This window comes from Ptychodera flava, chromosome 2, assembly GCF_041260155.1.
Source record: "Ptychodera flava strain L36383 chromosome 2, AS_Pfla_20210202, whole genome shotgun sequence".
Classification (NCBI taxonomy): domain Eukaryota; kingdom Metazoa; phylum Hemichordata; class Enteropneusta; family Ptychoderidae; genus Ptychodera; species Ptychodera flava.
The window spans coordinates 10,207,326-10,225,403 of NC_091929.1; positions in this window are offsets into that span (position 1 = coordinate 10,207,326).

An 18,078-nucleotide genomic window follows, 5' to 3' on the forward strand; every position below is an offset into this window, starting at 1 on the left:
TGAGAAATTTGAAAAATATGAAAATCCAATTATCCCAAATTAGTTCCAATCGTGTTCCACGAGATGAATGCAAGGTGCGATGCGTTTCATTTATTCATTCCTCAGAATTACGCATTTACGATAATGACAAACCTTTAAATTGCAAGATGTAAGTCTATCAACAAAAATAATGGCCAAACTATTGGTGCGAAATGTCAGCAATTTCCAAAAATGACCTGAATCATTTCATCATTTCAACAAAATGGTGAATCGTTATCTTTTTGTGTGTGGGAAAGGCAAAAACCACATGTATAGACCAGGATGTCTTAACGTTGATTTTCTTAGGAATCCTACCAAACAATTGACATTTCGGAGGACTGTGATAGATCATCAGCTTGCTAGTTTTTTAGGAACATGTTATTCCAATTGAGTATTGCTTTATGTTACATTGTTCTCTAGTTTTTCAAATCAAGTGATTCATTATGTGATCTTTAATACTTCGGTACAAATGTTTAGTACTTGATTACTTTTCTTTGTTATTGCTAAGCAAACGTTTCAGAGAGCCAAGCCACTTTAAATGGTTTCATTCTTTTGTGTTTTTATTTAAGACGGGAGAGTGTTTAGGCCTGAATCAAGGAATGTGTTTTACCCGTCCTATATCGGGCCTCAGACATGTCTATTTCAATACGTTAGATTTCTAAATTCCTTAAGTTTATATCGACATCTTGGAAGCAATGTCTAATCAACCATGGTTTTTTAATTATCAATATTGTAACCTTCGATGTTTTCTCACTACGTTTGTTTCAATGTCAATAGCAGTTTCTTGTTCAGTCTGCTCCCAAAAGGATGAGATACAGAATGTTTAGCATGTCATCTCAGTCTGTACAAATGAAAACAGAATTATTGTTATTACTGCTAAATGAGTTTTGGTCAGGACTAGAGTTCATCCATAGAATCTGTTTGACGAGCTTAATCGTCGTTTATCGTTTAATCGTTTATGCTTTTAAAAGTAGAACAAGAACGTGAAATGTAGATACAAAACAAACAAACAAACAAACAAACAAACAAACAAACAAACAAACAAACAAACAAACAAACAAACAAACAAACAAACAAACAAACAGTGAAAAATCACCAACAGTTACAGCTACAGGCCTTATGAACTTTGGTTCCATAGTTTACATAATACGTACTTGGACACTAGCTTAATAATATCGTTTAAGCTGACACTGACCTGATACCCGCAGACTTAGACGATTTTTATTTAACAAGTCGTGATACGAAATTAGGAAAATTATAGTTTCTGGTGATTACAGGACAAATAATTCGATTCGAAAGACACATAATAATTCCTTTCTACTGTTTTGTCATGTTATATTAAGTTCAAATGTCTACTTAATCATGCGTTATGTTTTAGAAGTAGCTGTTGAAAGAATCGAAAGTAGTTAAGCCTTATGAGTTGTCATATGTGTTATTACGTGTCTCCTCAATTCGTTGAAGTTTTTTCATCAGTCCAAGTGTCTCTTTATGAGATTTAATAAAACAAAGCGTAAGGAAACCCGATTTATAGTTTATTGAGTACATATCTCTGATTTTGTAGCTTTCTTTTTGGCCTTTCATGGGAAATTTGAATTTATTTTAATATTAAAAGGCAATAGTCTACCGAGACGACCATGGAACAAAAGGCATGCTGCGTTGCTAGTCTGTTTCTATATTTGTCTGTAATTAGCGATACAACTTGGATTATGAAGCTATGTTTGACTTTGGTTAATCTTGTACCAAGATGAAATCACTTTTCTATAATATGCTGGTAACATTTTTGTCATTTCGCGTAACATGTATCTGTCAACGTTACGTATAACTGATGTTGGTATATTTGCAATATTACTAAACCCATAATATGGTAGTATTTGCCAGGTATCGTTTGTGTTGTTGCCTAACATGTGTACTCAACAACATTTTAGAGCTTTCAAATGAGATTCATTGTCAATCATTTGTAGTCCACCTTGATCTAATTTATTGATTATTATTGCCCATTGTACTTTTCCAATTTTTACCAGCCAATAAGAATTCATAAAAGATTTTGTTTGTGTTTGCAATTCTATCGTTTGGAATTTCAATAATTGAGGCAACATAAGGAATTTTTGACGACACTAAACTTTTTAAAACGGTGATTTTACCAAAGAGGGATAAGTATTTTCTTTCCACGCACATAACATGTTTCCACTTTGTCTATTAGGTCACGCGTGTGAACACGCGGGCTAATATCATAGCGATGTCTGTCTGTCCGTCCGCGTGTGTTTGTGTGTGAGTGTGTGTGTGTGTGTGTGTCTGTCTGTCTGTTTGCTTACACGGTAACTCAAAAATGCGTGAACTGATTCATATCAGATTTGGTAGACAGGTACCATATGCTATAGGTACTTGCAAGAACTAATTAGATTTTGGATAGTGTGGCTTGCATATCAATGAAGTTATTCAATATCTTTTTTTTCCGTACAACGGTTTCCCTATGGAGACGGTAATGACAGTGTCGACATATCTCAAGAAATGCTGCACGAAATTTCATGAAACTTTTCACAGATGACAATCTCAGACATTATCATGATACTATGAGTTTCTTGTCATTTGCATATTTAATGAATTTTTGTTATGAGTGACACAACTCTGAAATTTCTGCACCAAACTTGATGATACTTGCTACAAATATTGATCTGATATATATCTAATTATACTTAGAAGCATTGGGCAGTGTCAAGTCAATGAAGTTCTTTTGCATATTTTATGAAGTTTTGTAATTAGTCATAAAACTCCGATATAGCTGAACAAAATGTGATGAATCTACTGCAGATACTGATCCGACTGATATCTAACTGAGGTGCAAAGCATTTAGTAGTGTGAGTTAATTAAGGGTTTATTTGCATATTTAAGGAACTTTGTAATTAGGTATATAACTCTGAAATTACGGCACCCGATTGAGTGAAATCGGGTACAGATATTGATCTGATAAATATCTTATTGTACTGACAAGCGTTTGACAGTGTCAAGTTAACAAATAACTCATTTGCATATTTTATGAAGTTTTGTAATTAGTCATATAACTCCGATATAACTGTACCACATGTGATAAAATCTGCTGCAGATACTGATCCGACTGATATCTAACTGTGGTGTAAAGCATTTAGTAGTGTGAAGTTAATTAAGGGCTCATTTGCATATTTAATGAGCTTTGTAATTAGGTACATAATTCTAAAATTACGGCACCCAAGTCAGTGAAATTCCAAGTGTCGTATCAGAAATCTGTCTTCCACTCCGCGTCGTGTGCTCAATTGAACTGCTGTCAGAATATACAATGTTTGTCTTTGTTAATGTGTTTTGGTTAGTAATTATCCTGAGGTCTTCAAATGTTGCGTAACATATCCTTGCCCGTTGATTTATCACCTTGATATAAGACAGGTCAAGGGTAGAATTGTTTTACACAACTTCATATCAGTCAAAAAGTATGAAGTAATTCATGTCATACTATATTATTTCATCCGTCTTGTAGTGTCTGATAAATGTCAATACATGTCGAATCATCAGCAGTCAATTTCAATGCTTGATAACTAAGTTGTAATTTTGTCAAACTCAAAGTCATTCCTTCCATTCAGGGGTCACATTTGTTCTGTTGAGTAAAAGCTAAATTTTCTACTCTCTTTACTGACTATTAATGAACCTGTTGTAAAACACTTGAGCGTATTCAGTTCAGATCTCGTTTTAATATTCCAGTTCAGCTTGACGGTTTCACTTTTACAGTGACCAAAGTATATTCCCAGTGCTTTGATAGGTTTGTCTGGCCATGAAATATATTCTAAATTCATTTTGTTTTTCCACTTTCCTAATTTAAGACCTTCTGTTTTATTTCGATTCAATCTCAGTCCAGAAAACTTCCCGTACTCATCAATTAAATTTAAGACTCTTGTTAGGCATTTAAATTTTGTGATGTAAAGCTGCAATGATGCAGATGAAGATGCATAACCCCGTAAAACACAACTGAATGATGAAACTCTGGGCTGGAATGATGCAGTTTAGGCAAACATGAGCCTGTGCCGAAATTCAAAAACACACTGACCCGCCTATTGGGCATTTCAAAATGCCAGTCCTTGTTGTACCCTAAACATTGGATGTAGTTGACAGTTTTATTTAGTGCCATACACAAACTGCTTAAATCATGTATACTGACTGATTATACTTCAATTAAACATAACAAGGTAGAAACTAAGTTGTCATCATTGGTTAAACGAGACTTCTTTCGCAAGAAAGGCAGTCGCAGGTATGAATACGTTGTTACCAATCACAACTCAGGCTATTTGAGTAACAACAGTAATGCCAAATGCAAATACACATACGGAAGTAACTAAGATGCTACACTTCCTAATTGACGACATAATTATCACATTTGCTGGAATGACATTAAGGCAAACTAGATGCATCCCTCTTTGGACAAACTGTGCACCACTTCTTGCAGACTTAGTTTTGTATTCATATGAAGCTGAGTTCATGCAGTCCCTTTATACTTCTAGGTCTAAAAGATTTGCAAAGCATTTTAATAACACTCATAGCTATATCGATGATCGGATTAGTTTGAGCAATCCTGGCATTTCTAATACATCCGTCTAATCTATCAAGATGAATTACGAATAAAAGAAACAACAGAAAGTGTGAACTCATACCTTGATCTGTTTTTGAAATTAGACAAAACGAAATTGCACATTAAGCTGTATGACAAAAAAGACGATTTTAATTTTAAATTTTAACTTTCCCTACTTACCAGTTATGTTCTATCGAGTCCAGCTTAAGTGTGTACATTTCACAACTCCTTCGATACTGTAGAGCTTGTGATTCAGATGAAGACGGAGCTTTCTGGTCTTCTGGCTAGTGAGACAGTGATTTTCACAAAGTAGGTTGGATAGATCATTTAAGAAGTTTTTTGGAGAGACCTAACATCAAAATATGACAAATCTGTTATTGATCAGCTGATGAGAGAAAGCATTCCTGGCTATGACTCACAACTCTTAAAGTATTTTGCTACTAGATGAATTATCGTACAACTACCTTGTCACTTTCAATTTTGACGGGTGTAGCATGCTAGCAGGGTACGCTTACCCATTTCGAACACCTGGTACCACCACTGAACTAGTGGTTCAAGATTGTTCTGTTGTTTTTGTTTGTTTATAATGTCAAGTGTCAAAGACGTTTATATAACGAATTCACTATGATAACATATCACGATCTCAGTATAAACTCACTATCCAGTGCCCAATGATTCAAACAAACTTATTACAGTGTTGTGACTTATATTGTTTGGTTTTCTCTCTAGGTGTATGGTTGTTTATCTCCAAATGACTGGACAAGAGTTAGAATGGTTGACTGCAGGATCAATCCACGGCTTAAACTCTACGAGGATTTAAAGAGCGAACTAAATGTTTCTGAGGAAAAGTCGATACGTAATCTCATCAGTGACAAAATTCCAAAAGAGAACTCGGTGAACTACGTAATGTTCTATTCTATTCTATTTATTCTATTCTATTCTATTCTATTTTATTCTATCTAGTAAATTTGTATAGCGCCAAATTTCCAAAGATAGACAATGCTCAATGGCGCTTAGCGATACAATAAAATGCTCTCTGGAAGATGTAAGTTTTTAAGCGTCTTTTGAAAATGTTGGATCCAGCAAATTTGTACAGCGCCAAATTTCCAAAGATAAACAATGCTCAGTGGCGCTTAGCGTTACAATGAAAATGCTCTCTGGAATATGTAAGTTTTTAAGCGTCTTTTGAAAATGTTGACATTAGGAGAGGTTTTTATGTTCAGGGGTAAAGAGTTCCAAAGGACAGGAGCTGCTGCAGAGAAGGAGCGGCGACCGTTGGTAGTAATATTCCATATAGGTGTGTGCAGAAGACATTTATCAGATGAACGAAGAACACATGATGAGGCAAAAGGTGCCATCAAATTCCTGAGATATTGTGGAGCTTGTCCATTCAGGGCTTTGTAGGTAATCAGTTGAAGTTTGTAAACAATGCAATGATGTACTGGAAGCCAGTGAAGCTGCATAAGTATGGGGGTAATGTGGTTTGATTTCTTGGTCTTTGTTAGCTGCTGTGTTTGGAGCACGTTGTAACCGCTGTAACTGTGTATCAGGCAAGCCATACAGTAGAGCATTACAGTAGTCAAGCTTTGAAGATATAACTGCGTGGACGAGGGTGGCACAGGAATCTCTGGACAAGTACTTTCTGATACGACCAATTTTGCGGAGGAGGAAGTGAATAGCACTGCAGATGGAACCGATATGTTGTTGAAATATATGGTTTCGTCAAATATTACACCGATGTTCCTCGAACATGAAGTAATCTCATCGTCGTAAATCACGCGTCTCTTTACGGCAACAGCTTAGCGCTACCCGTTAAGAGGATTGATTTTTGCGTAGGTCAGCGGAGCGGAAATTATTGCTCTGAAGGTGCCGCATCGCATTTGGCAAATATCTTGACCAGAAACAAATCGGTGAAGGGGATCACATTACACTGAACAGTCCTTTTAGCAAGACGTGGCTTCGTCGAGGGCGTACTGAAAAGTAACCCCCTCCAGAATTTCTGCTATAAACAAGTGTTGGTTACTAAGTCATCACTTTCGGTACAATAACATCGGTGGATACTTTCAGTAGGTCAACTTTTGTGAACATAATCAAGGGTCTAAGGGACTCAATTTAACAAAAAAGAGGGTTATGATGAGCTGAACTCCCTGTGAACTTACTGAGTAAAGAGTAAAAACAAGTTTTCATTTCTGATAGGCGAAAACGACAATCCACAAAGCGACTCTCAAGTGATATCATCAAAGAGCCAACCAAGGTCATCACAGAGCCAATCTGAAGCCCAAAACGAAGGTAAATATCACTGCATTGCACCTCGAAAGTGAAAGACTTAAACTTTTGCTCTAACTTTCCTCAGGGAATCTTTCAATCATTCTCTTTCAAAATCAAGAATAAAAAATAGGGGGTCACCGTGCAAAATTTGGTACAAGAGAAACAAATTACCCAATATTTATCAAATATTAGAAATTCAAAATGGCCGCTATCCCTGTGTTAACTCTATGGACAAAAATAAAAAATTTCGAATTTCGAAAAAGTAAGCAGGTGAAAAGTTTTTTTTCACCGAGAGCTTTAAAATGAACCCCCACATGTGGTATATCAGAAGAGAATTGTAAAAGTTTTAGAGTCCGAATGTCTGTCCCCGAGGTGCGTTCTACCTTAAGCTTAGAAGAATCAATAATTGTATTCAACATGTGGATGGCAAAATGTATACTACTAGAGCTGCAGCTGTGATCAAAAGCCAGTGTATGTGCGCAGCTTCATGTGATTGTTTAGAGATGCCAACTCTTCTTATACGGCCACTTCAAAGGATAAGAAATAGTTTGTTTTTCTGTTCATACTTTGAGCATTTCGTCCTATTTCATTTCAAAACACAGGATGTCTCATGCGTGCCAATCATCATTTATTATGAAGAAATGCTTTTATGTGAATACAGGTGGAAATGTATTTACTGTACCACTAGCTAACTCAGTTGAACATGAGTAGAGTATGCATCACACCGTAGACTGCATGGATGATATATAACTGCTGTATGTAAAAACATAAAATCAAACCATTTTACGTTATCGCTTCCGGTACGTCTTCATTTATTGTCCGGTGTGAATTGAGCAGAAGATAAAAATAGCCGAAAAACAATGTTCAACCCAGGTACTTTATCCCTTTTTAAGGTTTCAACAAAACATTTACACATAAGCATTATATGCATACCCAGCACTAACAAACAGGGAAACAGACAGACAATATAAAAAGTAACACGTTGACTTAATTCTGACAATTATGGTCTATTGAAATAATTATTTTATAAACTTTTTAATTTGTAGTTTTATGGGGAAGTCTAATAAGAACACAAGGTAGTTATAAGATTCCATGGGATTGTCAAATCAAACTATGAAGCTTAGTCGACGTCCCTTACGATTCCTGTTGAATATTGCCAAAGAACTTGGAGTTCCAATAGGGTTCCTAAAAGGATTCTCGTGGGCCTAACCAGATATGAACTGTAAATGCTCACGTGTTTCATTATATATTGCAGTTATGTGTAAATTTGAACCTTTGCCACATGTTTGCAACTTCATTGAGAGTGTTATGATCAACATAATGAACAATATTCACCACAGATTAACTTGATAGGTCATTAAGTATTCAAATATGTAATTTGCTGAAATAAAAATAATTAATTTCTTTGACTGCATGCTGTCATTGTATCACCACTTTATAGCAAGTGTAATTGCCTTTGGTCAAGTCCTTCAAACTATAAATTCCAAACTTGAAAGCTCATTAGATATGCAAATTATAAATTAGCTGACATGAAAACTTAAGTGCGAAATGACTTCCAATATTGATATAACTTGGTATAATCATCAATGTACATAGCCATCTTTGATCAAATGAGTCCAAGTATATATCCCTAATTAGGAAAGTTTATTAAAAACACAAATTAGGAATTGGCTGAAGCAAAATACAATGCCTTTCAATAATGTTAGCCTACATAATAGTATCTTTAATGTACATAGCAAGTTTCATCAATTTTGGTCATGCAAATTCAAATATATATCCCTAATTTCAAAAATTCATTAAATATGCAAATTAGGAGCTGGATGAAGTAAAAATGCTTAATGACTTTCAATAATATCGTATCATAGTATCTTTAATGTACATAGCAAGTTTCGTCAACTTTGGTCTGGTCAATATAGAGAAATACCCCTAATTAGGAAAGTTCATTAAATATGCAAATAAGGAATTGGCTAAAGTTCAAATGCCTAATGACTTACAATAATGTTCTATCATAGTATCTTTAATGTGCATAGCCAGTTTCATCAACTTTGGTCACGTCAATTCAGATAAATACCCCTAATTAGGAAAGTTCATAAAATATGCAAATTAGGAATTGGCTGATGTAAAAATGCTTAATGACATTTAATAATGTTCTATCATAGTATCTTTAATGTACATAGCAAGTTTCATCAATTTTGGTCATGTTACTTCAAATATATATCCTTAATTTCAAAAGGTCATTAAATATGCAAATTAGGATTTGGATGAAGTAAAAATGCTTAATGACTTTCAATAATGTTAAATCATAGTATCTTCAATATGCATACCAAGTTTCGTCAATTTTGATTGAGTAAATTCAGATATCTCCTAATTAGGTAATTTCATTAAACATGCAAATTAGTAATTATCTTTCACGTCAACCCTTAATATCTTTCAAAGCTGATATATCTTGGTGTGATCAACATTTGTAGCAAATCTCATCAAATTGTGTGCAGTCGTTGTCAATATATATCAGTTTTTTTCCTAAAATCATTAATTATGCAAATGAGCAAAAAGTAAGCAAGCCACACCCACCAAAAATGATCAGTTCTTGCCATTTGCACACTGAATCTATGTACCAGATTTGATTCTGATTTGATGAGCCGTTTTTGAGATATTGAGCACACAGACAGACAGACAGACAGACAGACAGACAGACACACAGACAGACAGACACATAGACACACAGACATCGGCTGCGACATATGCTCACGTGCGTCAACACGTGAGCAAAAAAGGAATCCTTAAGGTCCTATAGGATACAAAATGGATTCCTATAGGTCCTATGGAAATCCTTTTGTCATCCTATTTTTTTATAAAAGTACCGACACAAGACGAAATCGAGTGTCTGATGCAGCACAAGAGACACGATATTTGGTGATAATCTATAGTCATATACCAATGCCGAAAATTTACAGATAATGGGAAACACCCCTAAATTGTGAGAGTCCCTCCCTGCGCATCAAAATGGAAATATTTCACTACCTGTTCGGAGGTAGAAGGTGCCGTGCAAACGGCAGAATGTTTGCTAGAGCTTGTCCAAAATTACAAGAACCACGGGGACACGATTGGAACTAATTTGGGATAATTGGATTTCATATTTTGCAAATTTCTCAAAAGAATAACTTGCCATACAGCCGAAGTTGCAATATCGCAAATTACTCATAAAAACAAGTGTTTAATATAAAAAGAAAAAAGATGAGATAACATTTGTAGATTAAATCGACCTTACTTCACCATCCAATTATCCCAAATTAGTTCCAAGCTTTCTTCCACTTTCCAGGGGAACAGAGAAAACAATTCATCTGCATCACAAAAGTTTAGAGATAAGAAATTCACTTTTTTGCAACTTCTTTCAAAACTTTCATAAAGAACTTACACTGCTATGTGTTTCAGTGGGTTAATTGATGTTAGATGTGCTCAGGAAGCTTGTCTACAACTATTAAATCTGAACAAATGTTGTACGCAGCCGTATTTGGTTACACATTGTTTGTCTCCAACCGTGTCCCACTGGACAGTGGGTCATTACAATTTCAACAACTAATCCCCAGTACTGTACATGCGTACTGTATGACCTAACTTGTCAAAGAAAGATATTGATGAAAATGAAAAGTCGTGAATTATCAGAGTTTCTTCAGACTGAGGAGTTACATGGTCAATTTGATTTTGTACCAAACTATTGCTGACACCTGTACTTGGAAAAACAAATAGAATCCCCAAGATAAATGTCAACAGAGTTGTTATGTAAATCAGACAGTTTTCACAGATATGCCCAATGTATTGATATTGAACTTCAAGGGTTCCCAATTCCATAATGCCTGTCTCCCTGGCTGAAACAACTGACCATTTCAGATGGAGGGGAGAGGGGTATGTGGCTGTTCAAGAGGGAACTACCAGAATCATTTGAAATGGCAGAGTTTTCAACCTTTGAAACAGACAACTTTTTTTGGTTTTTTTTTTTGCGTCGGGATTTTATTGTTTAATAGTTAATGATTTCAAACGCAAAGTCTTTGCCTCGTATGACTTTGTTTTATTAGAGTGAAAATTGAATTTAATTGAGATACAATGTGGGTGAAATAAATGCGGTAAAAAGTTTATTAAAAGAAAGATTGAATGACCATGGATTTCACAGTATTGCTCGTGCAAAACAACTGAAAAAAACATAAAACTTTATGGACAATACTGAGTGATTACCTTATAGCCCGGTAATCAGAAAATTGTTACCATTTTTATAAATACAGGTAGTAAGTTTATGATAATTGTATGTTTATATTCAATTTATGTTTCCAGGAGAAAGAATTTCGAAAGGCATTTTCGGAGCTCCATGCCTTGCCAACTTTCTTCTGCTGTCCAGTCATTGGGTTGAGTGCTACGATAACAGCTTCCACATTAGCTACGTTACCACAACACCTCGGCATGATCAATCCTCATTTCATCAGAGAGAGAGAATCCTGATAAACCAAACATTTTCTTGACAGACAGAGAAAACCACCGAATATTGATATTCATGTGTGTGCCAGTTCAATTTATGATCCAGAATGTAATAAATTGCATCAAGTTAGGGAAAGTTACCCAGTAACTCTTATGTACATGCTTATTGCATGGATGGCAGAGGCCCAGATGTATGCCATGGATCTTTTTGGCAACCCTACTTTGAAAGACAGTTTGTTTTGTTGTATTTTTTCAAATAAAGATGAGTTTGTCATTGATTATATTACAAAGGAGCTGAAAAAGAGAGATCCCCAAATAAGACTGATATTATGTACATCTTGTGTTGGTGTGGGTTTAGATTCTCCATCAATAACACAAATTATACATGCAAAGCCACCTCGCAATCTTGTTGATTATGTGCAACAAATTGGAAGGGCGGGGCGAAGTGGACAAAATCAAAAATGATACTTTATTTCAGCAACTGTGATATTTTAAAAAATATTGAAGGCATATTTAGGGATATTGTCATATATTGTACAACTGATAACTGTCTACGAAGAACCTTGTTGAAGATGTTTGGTTTTGAGAATCCTGTAATGGAGCTTACCCTTGTCAGTGTTGCTGCAACTGTCAAATCAGATGCACTTGTTTACTGTGTTTAAAAAAATATATATTTTACCATCACTGACTGGTTCAGTCAAATTACCTGCCTGTCTCTGTGTTTTGTATGTATGGGGGTCAGTTGGTCCACTGCTGATACTTGTGAGAAGTGCTGTATATTTCAGCTTTGTTGACTACATTCATTTTGGACTTTTAACTGCATGGGAAGGTTTAATTGCATGGGACTGAGTGAAGTAGCTTTGATAGAACATATATATATCTTATTGATACAATATATCTATGACTTTTGGTTATATTTTCAACACTTTTGTTTTGCAGATTCTTGTTCAACTTTATGTAGTAGAATGAATTGCCATAGCTTGTTAACAGAACCCATATGTATTATAATGGCAACTCCCAAAAATACAATATATCAATGCTGATCGCCGGCCCATGTATAGAATATGATAAAGGCACCCTTCTCAGTCCCTGTATTATTCTTGCACTGCTTGCATGTCTAATCTGCCAATCGTGAGTATGTCAATACTTTACTGCATTTCAACACCAAATACAGTTTACCATATGAAATGCTCACTAAAATCACCACATTATGTTTTCTTAGCTCCTGTAGGTATAAAATAGCCAAAAATCAGAAGATCATTTCACAAAATAATATTAATTTGGTTAAAATCAACACAACGTGAAAAAGTTATGGAATCAATGCAGTGGACTATTTCTGTAAGTTTTTTCCCGTCAAAAATTAGGAAAACCTTCACAAAAATACAAAATTGAAGATATTTTCTGAAAATTTAAAACAAGCAACCTAGCAGCTGATACAGCTCCTTTGTATTATGTAGAGAATAACTTTTTGTGACACATGTTGATGAAGAAGGAAATCTTTGAGATAGCCAACTTCAGGCGAAAATAGGTGCAAAAATACATAATTGAAGAAGATATAATTCAAAGATTAAATTGATGCATATAAATTTTTCTTCTTAATATCAAAGGCTTAAGCTATTAAAAAAGTAGATTTTGTGAAACAATTTTTTCTACAAATGCCAGAAATACCATCTAGAACACTATGTGCTCACATTCGGTTTTAATTGTTCCATTCAAGAAATATACAAGAATGACAAAAGCAAATAAGGTCTGCAACTTAGGTACTGGAGGTCATCTTTAAGAACATACATATCAACTTCTATAGTAATGGGACAAGCAGATCCTAAATACATAACCAAATGTCAACAACAGAAAATTGCCAGAGAAGGCTTGACAAAAAGAAAAGGTGGGAGAGTGGGGAAAATGTACAAAGGCTCTGGTAAAAAGTAACGCTACCTCATCAATCTTCTAGATTCTACCCCCTCCTTTCAGAAAAGATTTTTTAAACTAAAAACTGAGACAATATATCCCCAAAAATACAAACATGCAAATTTCATCCAAAGTTAATTACACCTAATTAGAATACCGAAAGGAACCTACATTACAAGTTTCAAGCAAATCTGACCAACGGTTACTGAGATTTGGAAATTTGCAGGATTTTTTCCTTTTTTTACCTCATTTGCATGTTTTTGACACTGACATGTTCATTTGAACAAATTCACATCTCCACCCCTGGGTACACCTGTACTCCAAATATTACGATGGTAGCTGCTGCGGTTTAGGAGATTTTGATCTTAACGGACGTACATACATAAATACGTACATACATACAGACATGTAAATGAGATGCAAATGAAATGATTCTTCTCATACGATAAGCTCTCTTTGGTATACCAAATGAGAGCTAATAAACCAATATACAGTTTATACATCAGAAATTGACACTGACTGAAATACACCTTGTTTAAAACAATGATGAGTCAAAAGTGTCAATGATAATCACCTTCATGTGTATAATGTGCTTTAAAGCAATCAAAGGTAAAAATTTATTCTTTACATCCTATGGTGTTATCTACTTTAAACTGCAATGACATTGCAGTCTGTGTTTGGGGTGTACATATATACACATGTTAATTTTCAGATGTGGCAGTTGAATCCAGAATTGTACTGTCTGATGCTGTAGAAGCAATAGAGGGTAGTAATGTACACAATTTTTTCAGTTTTTTATGTCAGTGACTGCGATGAGAATATAGACCCTTGAGTGATAGTGAGTGAGAACTGTAGCTAATTCACAAGGAATAAAACAGCTCCCTATTTACAACCTTTACTGGAACTTTGGCGAACTAATCCCTTCATTTTCACACATAACACTACTTTCTATACAGTGTCATTAAAAATCTTTGGATTCTACAAAATATTATCATATGTACCAAATATATTTCTGTCAATTTAGTCGCAGGCATTAAGACAAACTCATCATTTTCCTTGTAACAAAGACTTTGCCATGAAAAATGCGTGACAAATCTGGTTGCCTAAATATTTTTAGCAATTCAATTTTTTACCTTGTCAATACTTTGAAGTCAAAGAAGACTAATAAATGACTATAAAGGGATTACGGCAGGAGTATGATCAGGTAAAATTTGTCTTTTCCATAAGATTGCAAAAAGAATTGCAAGAAAACTAAGCTGTATTATTGTCATTTTCATGAAATTTTACATATATAGCTAAACCAAATGAACTTTACCAGATATGAACTGTAAATGCTCACGTGTTTCATTATATGTTGCAGTTATGTGTAAATTTGAACCTTTGCCACATGTTTGCAACTTCATTGAAAGTATCATGATCAACATAATGAACAATATTAACCACCGATTAATTCTAAAAGGTCATGAGGTATACAAATATGTAATTAGCTGAGATGAAAATATTAAAGTTCTTTGACTGCTGTCATTGCATCACCACTCTATATAGCAAGTGTAATTACCTTTGGCCAAGTCCTTCAAGCCATATATGCCGAACTGTGAAAGCTCATTAGATATGCAAATTATAAATTAGCTGACATGAAAATGTGAAATGACTTAATTGTTTTCACCTGGTATAATCATCAATGTACATAGCATGTTTTGCCAACTTTGATCAAGTGAATCTCAGAGGAAAGATCATCGAAAATGCAAATTAGGAATTGGCTGAAGAAAAATTGCTTAATGACTTTCAATACTGCTGTATCATAGTATCTTTAATGTGTATAGAAAGTTTCATCAACTTTGGTCTAGTCAATTCAGATATATATCCCTAATTAGCAAAGTTCATTAAATATGTAAATTAGGAATTGGCTGAAGTAAAAATGCTTAACTATTTTTTGCTCACGTGTTTACACACGTGAGCATATGTCGCAGCGATGTCTGTCTGTCTGTGTGTCCGTGTGTCTGTCTGTCTGTCTGTCTGTCTGTCTGTCTGTTGGTCTGATATCTCAAAAACGGCTTATCAGATCAGAATCAAATCTGGTACATAGATTCAGTTAGCAAATGGCAAGAACTGATTAGTTTTTGGTGGGTGTGGCTTGCATACTTTTTGCTTATTTGCATAATTAATGATTTTAGAAAAAATGGATATTCATTAAAAACGACTACACACAATTTGATGAGATTTGCTACAAATGTTGATCACACCAAGATATATCAGCAGTGGGAACCATTAAGGGGTGACATGAAAGGGAGTTGCCAATTTGCATATTTAATGAACTTTCCTAATTAGCGATATATGTCTGATTTGACTCGATCAAAATCGACCAAACTTGGTATGTATATTAAAGATACTATGATCTAACATTATTGAAAGTCATTAAGCGTTTTAACTACAGCCAATTCCTAATTTACATATTTAATGAACTTTGCTAATTAGAGATATATATTTAAATTGACTGGACCAAAGTTGATGAAACTTGCTACATGTATTGAAGCTACTATGATACAACATTTTTGAAAGTCATTAAACATTTTACTTCAGCCAATTCCGAATTTGCATATTTAATAAACTTTCCAAATTAGGGATATATATCTGAATTAACTTGATTGTAGTTGTTGAAACTTGCTATATACATCAAAGATACTGTGATATAATATTATTGAAAATCAAAGAACATTTTTACTTCAGCCAATTCCTAATTTGCATATTAAATGAATTTTCATAATTAGGGATATTTATCTGAATTGACTCGATCAAAATTGATGAAACTTGCTATGTACATTAAAGACACTATAATACAATATTATTGAAAGTCATTAAGCATTTTCTCTTCAGCCAATTCCTAATTTGCATATTAAATGAACTTTCCTAATTAGAGATATATATCTGAATCAACTTGACCAAAGTTGACAAAACTTGCTACATATATTACAGATACCATGATACAACATTGTTGAAAATCATTAAGCATTTTTACTTAAGCCAATTCCTAATTTACATATTTAATGACCTTTGCTTATTAGGGATATATACTGGATTTACTTGATCATTGTTGGCAAAACATGCTATGTACATTGATGATTATACCTGGTTAAAACAATATCAAAAGTCATTTCACATTTTCATGTCAGCTAATGTATAATTTGCATGTCTAATGAGCGTTCACAGCTTGGCATATATGGCTTGAAGTACTTGGCCAACAGTAATTACACTTGCTATATGAAGTGGTGATACAATGACTGCAGTAAAAGAACTTTGATATTTTTATTTCAGCTAATTACATATTTGTATACTTCATGACCTAATTGGCGGTGATTATTGTTCATTACGTTGATCATAATATTTTCAATGAAGTTGCAAACATGTGGCAAAGGTTAAAATTTACACATAACTGCAATATATAATGAAACACGTGAGCATTTTCAGTTCATATCTGGTTATTATTGTTGTATCATAGGGTCTTCAATATATGTAGCAAGTTTTGTCAACTTCTGTTAGGTCAATTCAGATATATATCCCTAATTAGGAAAGTTCATTAAATATGCAAATTAGGAATTAGCTGAAGAGAAAATGCTTAATGACTTTCAATAATATAGTATTATTGTGTCTTTAATGTACATAGCAAGTTTCATCAATTTTGATCTAGTGAATTCAGATAAATATCCCTAATTATGAAAATTCCTTTAATATGCAAATTAGGAATTGGCTGAAGTAAAAATGTCTTTTGGCTTTCAATAATGTTATATCACAGTATCTTTGATGTATATAGCAAGTTTCAATAACTAAAATCAAGTTAATTCAGATATATATCCCTAATTAGGAAAGTTCATTAAATATGCAAATTCAGAATTGGCTGAAGTAAAAATGCTTAATGACTTTCAAGAATGTTGTATCATAGTAGCTTCAATACATGTAGCAAGTTTCATCAACAATGGTTCAGTCAATTCAAATATATGCCCTAATTGGCAAAGTTCATTAAATATGTAAATTGGGAATTGGGTGAAGTTAAAATGCTTAACGACTTTCAATAATGTTAAATCATGGTATCTTCAATATACATACCAAGTTTGGTCAATTTTGATCCAGTCTAATAAGATATATATCCCTGATTAGGAAAGTTCATTAAATATGCAAACTAGCAATTATCTTTCATGTCACCCTTAATGGTTCCCACTACTGATATATTTTGGTGTGATCAACATTTGTAGCAAACCTCATCAAATCATGTGCAGTCGTTTTTTGCCCACGTGTTCACACACTTGAGCATATGTCGCAGCGATGTCTGTCTGTCTGTCTGTCTGTTGGTCCATTTTCTCAAAAACGGCTGAACGTATTTCAGTCAAATTTGGTAGACATCTTCAGAATTCAAATGGCTAGAACTGAAAAGGTTTTGGTGGGCGTGGCTTGGATATTAATGAAGTTATGAAAGTTTTAATTTTTCTGTTACGCCGCGTATGACAAGTGAAAACAATCGACTGTTTGAGGGCGCTGTGAAATGTGCTTGTCCAGGTTGGCTACAGCTGCAGCTGGATAGCTCTGGTTTCAACCACGGTCCCTCCGTGTTTCAACCTCGTATTGAACATTAAAAATATGATATTTTATTACTCATTCAACTCACTATTCAAGATAAAATATCGTTTAGCAAATTAGCTTTATCCTTGGTAATTGATTGTTTCCCTCGCTGCTCGATCGCCAGAAATGAGTACATACGTTCTTAGCCCTGCGTACGATGCTGTGTGTTCCGCTACAGCTAATAGCCCCGCTCACCACAGCCCTGCAAAGGCCCGTAC